This window comes from Leptodactylus fuscus, chromosome 6, assembly GCF_031893055.1.
Source record: "Leptodactylus fuscus isolate aLepFus1 chromosome 6, aLepFus1.hap2, whole genome shotgun sequence".
Lineage (NCBI taxonomy): Eukaryota > Metazoa > Chordata > Amphibia > Anura > Leptodactylidae > Leptodactylus > Leptodactylus fuscus.
Genome location: NC_134270.1, coordinates 173,805,449 through 173,820,916, shown reverse-complemented (window position 1 = coordinate 173,820,916; position 15,468 = coordinate 173,805,449).

The window sequence follows — 15,468 nt, the reverse complement described above, 5'->3', positions numbered from 1 at the left end:
ACGGGTGTGGATGAAAGACAACTTAAGCTGGATTCTGGTTGCTAAAATGAAGATTGTGTTCTGATTGGCTGAAACCAGTTTCATAACTATGGGGATCACAAGATTTGCAGTTACCTCTGGGCCCATAAACCAAGGGGGGGCCCACAGATCACCCTCATCCTATTTAGGCTGATTAAACTTCTTTGATCTCCTGTGATGGCTGATAGATTGTGCATAGCAAATTTATTACACCTGCCCTCTGGTACACCGGGATGAGACCGGGAAAAAAAAGACTTGGCCTTCCACTTTCAGAAAGAAGATGATTAACCTTTTGATGCCAAAATGTAGATGGTCAGTGTACAACCAAGGAGGGATTCTGTGGGGGAGGCTGTGGCACAAAAGGAGGCATAGTTATTATATTGGGCGGGCACCAACAGTTGATAGGCAGCTTGTGTGCACAGACATGTTGTGAACAAGTCTTCATGGTGGTCTGGGCTAGATGGAGAAGGAAATGTGAATGCTGCTCAAATGTACAAATGGGATGACAGTCGTAAGGAGACGTTGAACACGGAGGCCCAGCTGAGGGTCCATGAAGCTTTACTTACCCCCCTGGTTGAAACATTAGTTAATAGAATATTACACATTTTAAGCATTAAAGGGATTCTACCACTAAACCAAGATTTTTTCTAATTACCAAATTGGAATAGCCTTAAAGGGGTTGTCCCATCACAAGGATCCTATCTATACAGCTTGTTAATGTGGATGTAAGACTTTTCCTAAATACATTGCTTCAGCAAAACTGCTTTGTTTGTCCACTATCTTACTTTATTCAATTCATTGTGGACACAGCCCTTGACTTATCTGTTCAAAAGTCAAGTGATGTATCTGCTGCTCTTAGGGGGGGGAGGGAGGAGGGGCTAAGTGCACGGGAGCGAGCCTGGAGGGGGGGGGGGGGTAGTTTACACTTGGGGGGGGGCCGCCAAAACAGACCCGGCATCTGCTGTAATAGAGAGGCGGATGCTGAGGAGTGTTAGACGCCAGCACAGGTGCCTGCAACATCATTACGCTCCTGCCCTGCATGAAGCCAGCAGGAGCGATGCTGCTATTCCGCTCCTCCGCCCCCCCCCTCCCCTCCGGAATAGCATTGTGAAGGCTGTACGTCCGATGCCTAGCTGCATCGGGAGTGCACACGCAGGGCCAGCGGCATACAAGCGGCGTCTTCTCGCCGCTGGCTTTGCGTATGTAACCCCGCCCACCAATGATGCAACAAAGCCGGAAGAAAGAAGAATTTACAGCAGCAAAGAGTGGTGAGTATGCGACTTGGGAATACCCCTTTAAGAAAGGCTATTCGTCTCTTACCTTTAGACGTGATCTCTGCGGCGCTGTTCCTTAGAAATAACAGTTTAACTGGTATGCAAATGAGTTCTCCGCAGCAATGAGGGCGGGCCCCAGCGCTCAAACGGCAATGGGGGCGTCCCCACTGCTGCCCGAGAGCTCAATCCCCGACGCCTCCTTCTTCAGCTGCACCTCTTCTGTCTTCTTCTGTCCAACTTCCAACGCCTGCACAGTACGCTCCTGTATTGAACTACAAGAGCTGGCGGACATTTTTGGGAGGCCGCTCTTGCTCTTGTAGTTCAATACAGGAGTGTTCCTGGAGGGTGTCGGAGGTTGGACCGAGACGGAAGACAGAAGAGGCGGGGTTGCAGCTGAAGATGGAGGCGTCGCTGGACTGAGCTCTCGTGCAGCAGTGGTACAATCCCTTTAAATGTCTACATTAGGGTGCATTCACACTACGTTTCCTGAAGCTTATTCTGAACGTAAAACACGTTCAGAATCAGCGGCGTATAAAGCAGCTCCATTCATTTCTATGGGAGCCGGTATGCGAGCGCTCCCCATAGAAATGAATGGGCTGCTTCTTTCACTGTGAGCAGTCCCATTGAAGTGAATGGGAAGTGCTCGTGTGTACGACTCGGCATGAGCAGAGCTTGCCGTATACGCCGACACTTCCCATTCACTTCAATGGGACTGCTCGCAGTGAAAGAAGCAGCCCATTCATTTCTATGGGGAGCACTCGCATGCCGGCTCCCATAGAAATGAATGGGAAGTGTACGGCAGCCCTGCTGTAACGCCGGCGTGTACGGCTGTGATACACGCTGGCGTTACGTAGTGTGAATGCACCCTTATACACCATTTTATTATTCCTTAACTAATTTTATTGAGCTCCCAGCATATTGCAATGTGTACAAGAATAATCAGCACAAACATATCAAATATCTTACATGGGTTCCAAAGGACGTATAATACAATGTATCAAAACATGGTCAACATGGACATTCCAATCTCACACATAAATTATTGTAACATTTGGATATTGGACAGCAAAGAGGGCAGCTAGCTAGTCATGCCAGCAGGTGGATATACAGACCCAAGATATAGTAGTGTACACCTTAAATATGCCCATGTTTGAACACAAGGCAATCTTCAGTGGTAGCTGTAACGGAAGTCATCTCCCACCACAGTCTTTCTATGGTAGTGTCCTTGTAGTGTCCTTCTCTGATCTCCTGGACTGGGTCATCAGCCCCAGGGAGACTGCGGAGGTGTGATATCGGGCCTCACTGGTTTTATGGTGCACCCCAATATCATGATGCTCCCTACCCGAAGCTGATGGTGTCACCCAGGAGGCCATAAGAGGCCAGAAAAGGACAGAAGACGTTGGGGAACAAGTACCAGGAAAGGACATGGGAAGAGAGTCTGACTGTTTAATATTTTTTCTGCAACTCTCCTGGGCCTCTGATTATTTTAGACCCTAGATTTAAAAAAATCCCAATATTTTTATTTTTTAAATCGTAACAAACGTGGTCATTAACTGGTTAGGTAATTTCTATGTATTGTAGTATCAATGATAACCATGAAGAAAGAATAAAAACCCTACAATACTAACCAAACAATGTCCCAATTCTTACAATAATCCAACCCTGTTTCCATAAGAAGATGACTGTATAAATATATCCTGTCCGATACCTTTATATTCTATAGGGTGATGTCTTTATGCTGCCCATGATGTATACTATTGCTGAATTGTATTTACATATCACAAGATGTTTAGTGCAAATCCTGTGCTAACATACAGCAGAACATGCAAATATCCCACATCTGGTAGTAGTGTCATGAGCTCCGGGCAGATGCTTTGCATGACAAATTCTGTTGTGTCTGGAATATAGTAATGGATATACCCATGGAGGACCAGAACAGAGGGGTGTAGGGAACGGATCATACCAGGACACATGATTGTTAAAGCAAGTTGCCTTGTCCATTACTGTAGTTTAAGTCTGAGAAAGCTGAGTATAACCAGGTACATATGTTCTAACCAACTGCCCCCTGCTAATACATTACTGGAGGGATCCCATTTGTGGGGGTCCATTGTGGTCCTCACATTGCCCCGTGATCCTTCTCCCTCTTCCTAATCCCCATCTCTGTCCTGATTATCAGGAAGGAGGAAAATCATAACAGGGGTGACAGCAGCAGTATTGGGCGGGTGAAGGGGGGCAGTAGGGGTATCAGTGGGGAGCACTGCTATAGTTTATTGTATTAGTGTGGACTGGCTATGAGTGGAGGGGTGGTTGGGGGTAGTTTCCCTTTGAAACCAGTCCACACTAATACGATATATTATAGTATGGGTCCCTACCCCCTCACTCCAGTAGGATTATCAGCAAACTATAGAGCATGGAAGAACCCCCTCCACCTTCAAATTAATTCAATAGAGTAACACCAGCGCCGCACCTCCCATGAGGCGACCTGAAGCGAGCGCTTCAGGCGGCGCTATGCCAGGGCCTCGGGAGGGCGGCATTTTTGCTGACCTAAGCCAGTCCAGGACAAGCTGTCCTGGACTGGCTTAGCGTCACCGTGTCTGCAGCCCGACACGAGAAGCGAGTGGTGTATTGGGGCGGCCCTGCTGGACGCTGCGCTGCTCCAGCGGCCACCCCTCACACTCAGGCAGAGAGCAGGTCCTCTCCCTGCCTGCTCTCTGCCTGCGAACGCCGCTCGCTCCGCTAGGCCATGCCCCTTTCCGCTCAGTCACGCCCTCTTTCCACTCGGTCCCGCCAATTTCTTGCGAACCCGCTCCCTCAGCTCCGCCCTTCCTGTGGGGCGTGGCTTTCTGACGCCGATTCAGGTTCACCCCTGAGTAACATTGCATGATCCCTACACAGTATAGTATTGGGCCCGGCAGTACTATCAAATAAGTGATCATTACGGGGGATGGATTTTGCCCCCTCACCAATCAGGCATAAAGGGCTTAGTTTAACAATATGGAATCAGAGAAATACTGTATAATCCCAGAACACCCCTTTAAGTTATGGCCCCGCCTTACCAAAAAGCAGCTTTTTTCGTTGCAGATTTTGCTCTGTTTTTTTGAGCCGTATTGACTGTATACATGTTCCCTTTGCATTTCCCATTCCTTTCCAAGCCACTTCTGAGTTTGGCTAAAAAAACAGCAACAAAAAAAAAAGCAGCTTTACCACAACGTTGCAACATAGGGCCATAGCGTGAGTCATGTAAAAGGGGCTTGAATGGAAATGGATCTACCTCGTTTTCGTTTCATGGTTTGACCTCCGGTTTTGTTTTAGACCAAACTTCTAAAGGTCCAAACAGAGTCATGACGTCGATTCGCCCCGCACAACCACCGAGGCCCAACCACAAACCTCAGTGGGGGCCCCAAAGCGCATGATGTCAGCCAAGGACTGGAAGGGGACGCTGAACATGTTCTTCCCAAAAAGAACCAGAGGGTCGAACCCCGGGGTGAACCTACCCCTTTCACTGCCCAAAGCAAACGACAGAAAGCCGCCCCCCACCCCCACCCCCACACTGGGAGGAGGGGGAAGGGCGGAGCACGAAGGGGGCGGGGCAAAGCAAGGGGAGGGGCTTAGCGGCGTTCGCAGGCAGAGAGCAGGCAGGGAGAGGACCTGCTCTCTGCCTGAGCGTGAGGTGAGGCTGCTGGAGCTGTGCTGCTTCAACGGCCTCCCCAATCCACCACTCCTGGACTGGCTTAGGTAAGCCAAAATGCCGCCCTCCCTGGGGCCCTGACATAGCGCCGCCTGAAGCGGTCGCTTCAGGTCGCCTCATGGGAGGTGCAGCGCTGGTTGAACCTCACGAATATCCGTCAACACAAATCTCATGAGGCCGACCGTCTCTACTCCATGTCTACATATCTAATTTGCAAGTATATGTGAAGAATATGCAAATCTGACTTCCATGATGTAATTAGGAAGGCAGCGCCTCAAGTATGCACACCAATAGAGGGCGCTGACTGAGAATGTGCAAGTCTAACTTCCATGATGTAATTAGGAAGACAGAGTCTCAGTCAAACACACCTATAGGAGGCGCTCCCTTTAACATCATGCCGACCTTCCCAGAGGCCTTTGTTTGCAATGATGTTGGGATTATACCAGATACAGTCTTCTCAGCCAAGGACAGCTGTTTCGATGTATTTGCATCTCATCAGCTTGCAAGTAGGAATCTTACATGACCTATGATAGTGGCACCAGGTATTATTTAAGAACATGGGACGTAAGAAATAAACATGTACGGGTGCTGGGGGCCAAGAGGGCACCGACAAGTCACCCAACTTTCTACAGAACATATAGAAACATAATTAGGATGGCAGAATCTGGTGCCCTGGGGGAGGGGAAGCTTAACTGCACCCCTGGGTTCTGTGACGTTATATTTTGTATTGTCTCCCAGCAGTGAGCACCAAGAATCGTAATCGTGGGAAGTGGCTTAGCGTGGGTTTCACTTCTCAAGAAATGAAACAGTCTGATGTAAAATCGAGAGTGTAGGAGAACAGAGCTGCAACAACGGAACGTTCTGCCGCCTTTGTCTAAACAATGGAATCAATGTCTCGGCGGCGCTCACCAACCTTCTCATGTATCGTGTTTTGTATTGCAGCCAAAATGGGAGAGACAAGAAATTAATTTGTTTGGACGTTGACCAGGATGAGTCTCAGAAAAAGTCTATTGTGAAAGCAAAGGTGTAGCAGAATACAAGTGATGGTATTTAGCTATGGATCTATGGAAATTGTCCAAACCATGGTTTATCAAAGGGTGGCTTGTGGCCTATTCAGGGCTTGGAGAAGGGCGGGAGGGGGGGGGGACACATGGTACACTCATAGAGATGCTAAATTATGGTCCTGATATGGCTGATTATGGGCGGGGCTTACCACCTGATCCCCTATTAGTGGCCATATCAGGACCGTGATGATGTAAAGCACAATTCACCTCCCTGGATATCCTGCAGTCCTTATACTGAGGAGAGAAAAAAATGCAGAGTTCCAAGCGCTAATAGTGTCATACTGTGATGGTTAAGGACATAGTGGCCCCTGCACACAGTATTATCCCCCATAGTGGCCCCTGCACACAGTATTATGCCCCATAGTGGCCCCTGCACACAGTATTATCCCCCATAGTGGCCCCTGCACACAGTATTATCCCCCATAGTGGCCCCTGCACACAGTATTATCCCCCATAGTGGCCCCTGCACACAGTATTATGCCCCATAGTGGCCCCTGCACACAGTATTATCCCCCATAGTGGCCCCTGCACACAGTATTATGCCCCATAGTGGCCCCTGCACACAGTATTATCCCCCATAGTGTCCCATGCACACAGTATTATGCCCCATAGTGGCTCCTGCACACAGTATTATGCCCCATAGTGGTCCCTGCACATAGTATTATCCCCCATAGTGGCCCCTGCACACAGTATTATACCCCATAGTGGCTCCTGCACACAGTATTATCCCCCATAGTGGCCCATGCACACAGTATTATGCCCCATAGTGGCCCCTGCACACAGTATTATCCCCCATACTGGCCCCTGCACACAGTATTATGCCCCATAGTGGCCCCTGCACACAGTATTATCCCCCATAGTGGCCCCTGCACACATTATTATGCCCCATAGTGGCCCCTGCACACAGTATTATCCCCCATACTGGCCCTGCACACAGTATTATCCCCCATAGTGTCCCATGCACACAGTATTATGCCCCATAGTGGCTCCTGCACACAGTATTATGTCCCATAGTGGCCCCTGCACACAGTATTGTGTCCCATGCACACAGTATTATGCCCCATAGTGGCTCCTGCACACAGTATTATGTCCCATAGTGGCCCCTGCACACAGTATTATGCCCCATAGTGGCCCCTGCACACAGTATTATACCCCATAGTGGCCCCTGCACACAGTATTATCCCCCATAGTGGCCCCTGCACACAGTATTATGTCCCATAGTGTCCCATGCACACAGTATTATGCCCCATAGTGGCTCCTGCACACAGTATTATGTCCCATAGTGTCCCATGCACACAGTATTATGCCCCATAGTGGTTCCTGCACACAGTATTATGTCCCATAGTGTCCCATGCACACAGTATTATGCCCCATAGTGGCTCCTGCACACAGTATTATGTCCCATAGTGTCCCATGCACACAGTATTATGCCCCATAGTGGCTCCTGCACACAGTATTATCCCCCATAGTGTCCCCTGCACACAGTATTATACCCCATAGTGGCCCCTGCACACAGTATTATCCCCCATAGTGGCCCCTGCACACAGTATTATGCCCCATAGTGTCCCCTGCACACAGTATTATCCCCCATAGTGACCCCCTGCACACAGTATTATGCCCCATAGTGGCCCCTGCACACAGTATTATCCCCCATAGTGGCCCCTGCACACATTATTATGCCCCATAGTGACCCCTGCACACAGTATGATGTCCCATAGTTACTAGAGATGAGCGAACAGTGTTCTATCGAACTCATGTTCGATCGGATATTAGGCTGTTCGGCATGTTCGAATCGAATCGAACACCGCGTGGTAAAGTGCGCCATTACTCGATTCCCCTCCCACCTTCCCTGGCGCCTTTTTTGCTCCAATAACAGCGCAGGGTAGGTGGGACAGGAACTACGACACCGGTGACGTTGAAAAAAGTAGGCAAAACCCATTGGCTGCCGAAAACATGTGACCTCTAATTTAAAAGAACAGCGCCGCCCAGCTTCGCGTCATTCTGAGCTTGCAATTCACCGAGGACGGAGGTTTCCGTCCAGCTAGCTAGGGCTTAGATTCTGGGTAGGCAGGGACAGGCTAGGATAGGAAGGAGAAGACAACCAACAGCTCTTGTAAGAGCTAAATTCCAGGGAGAAGCTTGTCAGTGTAACGTGGCACTGACGGGCTCAATCGCCGCAACCCAGCTTTCCCAGGATCCTGAATGGAATACACTGTCAGTGTATTCCCGTATACCCGATATATACCCCGATACCCGTTCCAACGGTGTGCCCCCCCACCTTCACCCCAGAAATACCCTGCAAGTCCCCTAGCAATAGAATTGGGGCTATATACACCCACAATTTTTACTACTGGTATACAGTGCCATTGTCTGACTGGGAATTCAAAGAATATATTGGGGTTATAAATACCCTCATTTCTTGCTACTGCCATATAGTGCCAGTTTCTGACTGGTAATTCAAAGAATATATTGGGGTTACGTGCACCCACAATTTTTACTACTGGTATACAGTGCCATTGTCTGACTGGGAATTCAAAGAGTATATTGGGAATACAAATACCCTCATTTCTTGCTACTGCCATATAGTGCCAGTTTCTGACTGGGAATTCAAAGAATATATTGGGGTTACGTGCACCCACAATTTTTACTACTGGTATACAGTGCCATTGTCTGACTGGGAATTCAAAGAATATATTGGGGTTATAAATACCCTCATTTCTTGCTACTGCCATATAGTGCCAGTTTCTGACTGGTAATTCAAAGAATATATTGGGGTTACGTGCACCCACAATTTTTACTACTGGTATACAGTGCCATTGTCTGACTGGGAATTCAAAGAATATATTGGGAATACAAATACCCTCATTTCTTGCTACTGCCATATAGTGCCAGTTTCTGACTGGGAATTCAAAGAATATATTGGGGTTACGTGCACCCACAATTTTTACTACTGGTATACAGTGCCATTGTCTGACTGGGAATTCAAAGAATATATTGGGGTTATAAATACCCTCATTTCTTGCTACTGCCATATAGTGCCAGTTTCTGACTGGTAATTCAAAGAATATATTGGGGTTACGTGCACCCACAATTTTTACTACTGGTATACAGTGCCATTGTCTGACTGGGAATTCAAAGAGTATATTGGGAATACAAATACCCTCATTTCTTGCTACTGCCATATAGTGCCAGTTTCTGACTGGGAATTCAAAGAATATATTGGGGTTACGTGCACCCACAATTTTTACTACTGGTATACAGTGCCATTGTCTGACTGGGAATTCAAAGAATATATTGGGGTTATAAATACCCTCATTTCTTGCTACTGCCATATAGTGCCAGTTTCTGACTGGTAATTCAAAGAATATATTGGGGTTACGTGCACCCACAATTTTTACTACTGGTATACAGTGCCATTGTCTGACTGGGAATTCAAAGAATATATTGGGGTTATAAATACCCTCATTTCTTGCTACTGCCATATAGTGCCAGTTTCTGACTGGTAATTCAAAGAATATATTGGGGTTACGTGCACCCACAATTTTTACTACTGGTATACAGTGCCATTGTCTGACTGGGAATTCAAAGAGTATATTGGGAATACAAATACCCTCATTTCTTGCTACTGCCATATAGTGCCAGTGTCTGACTGGGAATTCAAAGAATATATTGGGGTTACGTGCACCCACAATTTTTACTACTGGTATACAGTGCCATTGTCTGACTGGGAATTCAAAGAATATATTGGGGTTATAAATACCCTCATTTCTTGCTACTGCCATATAGTGCCAGTTTCTGACTGGTAATTCAAAGAATATATTGGGGTTACGTGCACCCACAATTTTTACTACTGGTATACAGTGCCATTGTCTGACTGGGAATTCAAAGAGTATATTGGGAATACAAATACCCTCATTTCTTGCTACTGCCATATAGTGCCAGTTTCTGACTGGGAATTCAAAGAATATATTGGGGTTACGTGCACCCACAATTTTTACTACTGGTATACAGTGCCATTGTCTGACTGGGAATTCAAAGAATATATTGGGGTTATAAATACCCTCATTTCTTGCTACTGCCATATAGTGCCAGTTTCTGACTGGTAATTCAAAGAATATATTGGGGTTACGTGCACCCACAATTTTTACTACTGGTATACAGTGCCATTGTCTGACTGGGAATTCAAAGAGTATATTGGGAATACAAATACCCTCATTTCTTGCTACTGCCATATAGTGCCAGTTTCTGACTGGTAATTCAAAGAATATATTGGGGTTACGTGCACCCACAATTTTTACTACTGGTATACAGTGCCATTGTCTGACTGGGAATTCAAAGAATATATTGGGGTTATAAATACCCTCATTTCTTGCTACTGCCATATAGTGCCAGTTTCTGACTGGTAATTCAAAGAATATATTGGGGTTACGTGCACCCACAATTTTTACTACTGGTATACAGTGCCATTGTCTGACTGGGAATTCAAAGAGTATATTGGGAATACAAATACCCTCATTTCTTGCTACTGCCATATAGTGCCAGTGTCTGACTGGGAATTCAAAGAATATATTGGGGTTACGTGCACCCACAATTTTTACTACTGGTATACAGTGCCATTGTCTGACTGGGAATTCAAAGAATATATTGGGGTTATAAATACCCTCATTTCTTGCTACTGCCATATAGTGCCAGTTTCTGACTGGTAATTCAAAGAATATATTGGGGTTACGTGCACCCACAATTTTTACTACTGGTATACAGTGCCATTGTCTGACTGGGAATTCAAAGAATATATTGGGAATACAAATACCCTCATTTCTTGCTACTGCCATATAGTGCCAGTTTCTGACTGGGAATTCAAAGAATATATTGGGGTTACGTGCACCCACAATTTTTACTACTGGTATACAGTGCCATTGTCTGACTGGGAATTCAAAGAATATATTGGGGTTATAAATACCCTCATTTCTTGCTACTGCCATATAGTGCCAGTTTCTGACTGGTAATTCAAAGAATATATTGGGGTTACGTGCACCCACAATTTTTACTACTGGTATACAGTGCCATTGTCTGACTGGGAATTCAAAGAGTATATTGGGAATACAAATACCCTCATTTCTTGCTACTGCCATATAGTGCCAGTTTCTGACTGGGAATTCAAAGAATATATTGGGGTTACGTGCACCCACAATTTTTACTACTGGTATACAGTGCCATTGTCTGACTGGGAATTCAAAGAATATATTGGGGTTATAAATACCCTCATTTCTTGCTACTGCCATATAGTGCCAGTTTCTGACTGGTAATTCAAAGAATATATTGGGGTTACGTGCACCCACAATTTTTACTACTGGTATACAGTGCCATTGTCTGACTGGGAATTCAAAGAGTATATTGGGAATACAAATACCCTCATTTCTTGCTACTGCCATATAGTGCCAGTTTCTGACTGGTAATTCAAAGAATATATTGGGGTTACGTGCACCCACAATTTTTACTACTGGTATACAGTGCCATTGTCTGACTGGGAATTCAAAGAATATATTGGGGTTATAAATACCCTCATTTCTTGCTACTGCCATATAGTGCCAGTTTCTGACTGGTAATTCAAAGAATATATTGGGGTTACGTGCACCCACAATTTTTACTACTGGTATACAGTGCCATTGTCTGACTGGGAATTCAAAGAGTATATTGGGAATACAAATACCCTCATTTCTTGCTACTGCCATATAGTGCCAGTGTCTGACTGGGAATTCAAAGAATATATTGGGGTTACGTGCACCCACAATTTTTACTACTGGTATACAGTGCCATTGTCTGACTGGGAATTCAAAGAGTATATTGGGAATACAAATACCCTCATTTCTTGCTACTGCCATATAGTGCCAGTGTCTGACTGGGAATTCAAAGAATATATTGGGGTTACGTGCACCCACAATTTTTACTACTGGTATACAGTGCCAATTTCTAACTAGGAATTCAAAATGCGCAAGGCTCCCGGAAAGGGACGTGGACGAGGCCGTGGGCGAGGTCGGGGGAATGGTTCTGGGGAGCAAGGTAGCAGTGAAGCCACAGGGCGTCCCGTGCCTACTCCTGTGGGGCAGCAAGCATTGCGCCACTCCACAGTGCCAGGGTTGCTTGCCACATTAACTAAACTGCAGGGTACAAACCTTAGTAGGCCCGAGAACCAGGAACAGGTCTTGCAATGGCTGTCAGAGAACGCTTACAGCACATTGTCCAGCAGCCAGTCAGACTCTGCCTCCTCTCCTCCTATTACCCAACAGTCTTGTCTTCCTTCCTCCCAAAATTCCGAAGCTTTACAGAACAATAACCCAAACTGTCCCTGCTCCCCAGAGCTGTTCTCCGCTCCTTTCATTGTCCCTCAACCTGCCTCTCCACGTCACGATTCCACGAACCTAACAGAGGAGCATCTGTGTCCAGATGCTCAAACACTAGAGTCTCCTCCATCTCCGTTCGATTTGGTGGTGGATGACCAGCAACCCACCCTCATCGACGATGATGTGACGCAGTTGCCGTCAGGGCATCCAGTTGACTGGCGCATTGTGCGGGAGGAGGAGATGAGACAGGAGTTGGAAGAGGAAGTGGTGGATGATGAGGACACTGACCCGACCTGGACAGGGGGGATGTCAAGCGGGGAAAGTAGTGTGGATGTTGAGGCAGGTGCAGCACCAAAAAGGGTAGCTAGAGGCAGAGGCAGAGGTCAGCAGCTTAGGCGAAGCCAGGCCACACCCGGAATCTCCCAAGATGTTCCAGTTCGTACCCAGCCCCGAAAAACTCCCACCTCGAGGGCACGTTTCTCGAAGGTGTGGAGTTTTTTCAAGGAATGCGCCGAGGACAGATATAGTGTTGTCTGCACAATTTGCCTCTCGAAATTGATTAGGGGCTCTGAGAAGAGCAACCTGTCCACCACTTCAATGCGCCGTCATTTGGAATCCAAGCACTGGAATCAGTGGCAGGCAGCAACGGCAGGACAAAGGCCGCCTGCCGTTCACGCCACTGCCACTGCCTCTGCCTCTGCCTCTGCCACTGCCACTGCTGACTGTGCTGGCGATGCACTCCAGAGGACGAGCCAGGACACCACTTCATCTGCCTCCGCCACTTTGTTGACTTCTACCTCATCCTCCCCTGGTCCTGTCTTATCTCCTTCTCCTGCACCATCAAAGGCACCATCAGGCGTTTCTTTACAACAACCCACCATCTCTCAGACATTGGAGCGGCGGCAGAAATACACTGCTAACCACCCACACGCGCAAGCCTTGAACGCCAACATCGCTAAACTGCTGGCCCAGGAGATGTTGGCGTTCCGGCTTGTTGAAACTCCCGCCTTCCTGGACCTGATGGCAACTGCGGCACCTCGCTATGCCGTCCCTAGCCGTCACTACTTCTCCCGGTGTGCCGTCCCCGCCTTGCACCAGCACGTGTCACTCAACATCAGGCGGGCCCTTAGTTCCGCGCTTTGCACAAAGGTCCACTTGACCACCGACGCGTGGACAAGTGCATGCGGACAGGGACGCTACATTTCACTGACGGCACACTGGGTAAATGTAGTTGAGGCTGGGACTGCTTCCCAAACTGGCCCGGTGTACCTCGTCTCCCCGCCTAACATTCCTGGCAGGGACACGAGAAGAACACCCCCCTCCTCCTCCTCCTCTACCGCCTCCTCCTCCGCCTCCTCCTCCGCCACCGCCTCCTCCTCCGCTGTTAGATTGACCCCAGCTACGAGTTGGAAACGTTGCAGCACTGGCGTTGGTAGACGTCAGCAGGCTGTGCTGAAGCTGATCAGCTTGGGGGACAGACAGCACACTGCCTCCGAGGTGAGGGATGCCCTCCTCGATGAGACGGCAATATGGTTTGAGCCGCTGCACCTGGGCCCAGGCATGGTCGTTTGTGATAACGGCCGGAACCTGGTAGCAGCTCTGGAGCTTGCCGGACTCCAACATGTTCCATGCCTGGCCCACGTCTTCAACCTAGTGGTGCAACGTTTCCTAAAGAGCTACCCCAATGTTCCAGAGCTACTGGTGAAAGTGCGGCGCATGTGCGCCCACTTTCGCAAGTCGACAGTAGCCGCTGCTAGCTTAAAATCTCTCCAGCAACGCCTGCATGTGCCACAACACCGGCTTTTGTGCGACGTCCCCACACGCTGGAACTCAACGTTTCAGATGTTGAATAGAGTGGTTGAGCAGCAGAGACCTTTGATGGAATACCAGCTACAAAACCCTAGGGTGCCACAAAGTCAGCTGCCTCAGTTTCACATCCATGAGTGGCCATGGATGAGAGACCTTTGTGACATCCTACGGGTCTTTGAGGAGTCCACAAGGAGGGTGAGCTCTGAGGATGCGATGGTGAGCCTTACAATCCCGCTCTTGTGTGTTCTGAGAGAATCCCTGATTGACATCAGGGATAACTCAGATCACACAGAGGAGTTAGGGATAGCATCCGATCCGTCACAGCTGGAGAGTAGGTCCACACATCTGTCCGCTTCACTGCGTTTAATGGAGGAGGAGGAGGAGGAGGAGGAGGAGGAAGAAGAGTTGTCCGATGATGTGATGGTGATACAGGAGGCTTCCGGGCAACTTCGAATCGTCCCATTGTTGCAGCGCGGATGGGTAGACATGGAGGATGAGGAGGAAATGGAGATTGAACTTTCCGGTGGGGCCAGAGGAGTCATGCCAACTAACACTGTGGCAGACATGGCTGAGTTCATGTTGGGGTGCTTTACAACCGACAAGCGTATTGTCAAAATCATGGAGGACAACCAGTACTGGATCTTTGCTATCCTTGACCCCCGGTATAAAAACAACATCTCGTCTTTTATTCCGGTAGAGGGGAGGGCCAATCGCATCAATGCTTGCCACAGGCAATTGGTGCAGAATATGATGGAGATGTTTCCAGCATGTGACAGTGGCGGCAGGGAGGGCAGTTCCTCCAGTAGGCAACCAAGTTCTCACCGGTCCACACAAACGAGGGGCACACTGTCTAAGGTCTGGGACACCTTGATGGCACCCCCTCGCCAAAGTGCCGCCACGGAGGGTCCTAGTGTCACCAGGCGTGAGAAGTATAGGCGCATGTTGCGGGAATACCTTTCCGACCACAGCCCTGTCCTCTCCGACCCCTCTGCGCCCTACACGTATTGGGTGTCGAAGTTGGACCTGTGGCTTGAACTTGCCCTATATGCCTTGGAGGTGCTGTCCTGTCCTGCCGCCAGCGTCCTATCTGAGAGGGTGTTCAGTGCAGCCGGTGGCATCATCACTGACAAGCGCACCCGTCTGTCAGCTGAGAGTGCCGACCGGCTCACTTTGATAAAAATGAACCACCACTGGATAGAGCCTTCATTTTTGTGCCCACCTGTGTAAAGCACCCCAACATGAAACTCCATGTCTGTACTCAACCTCTCCAATTC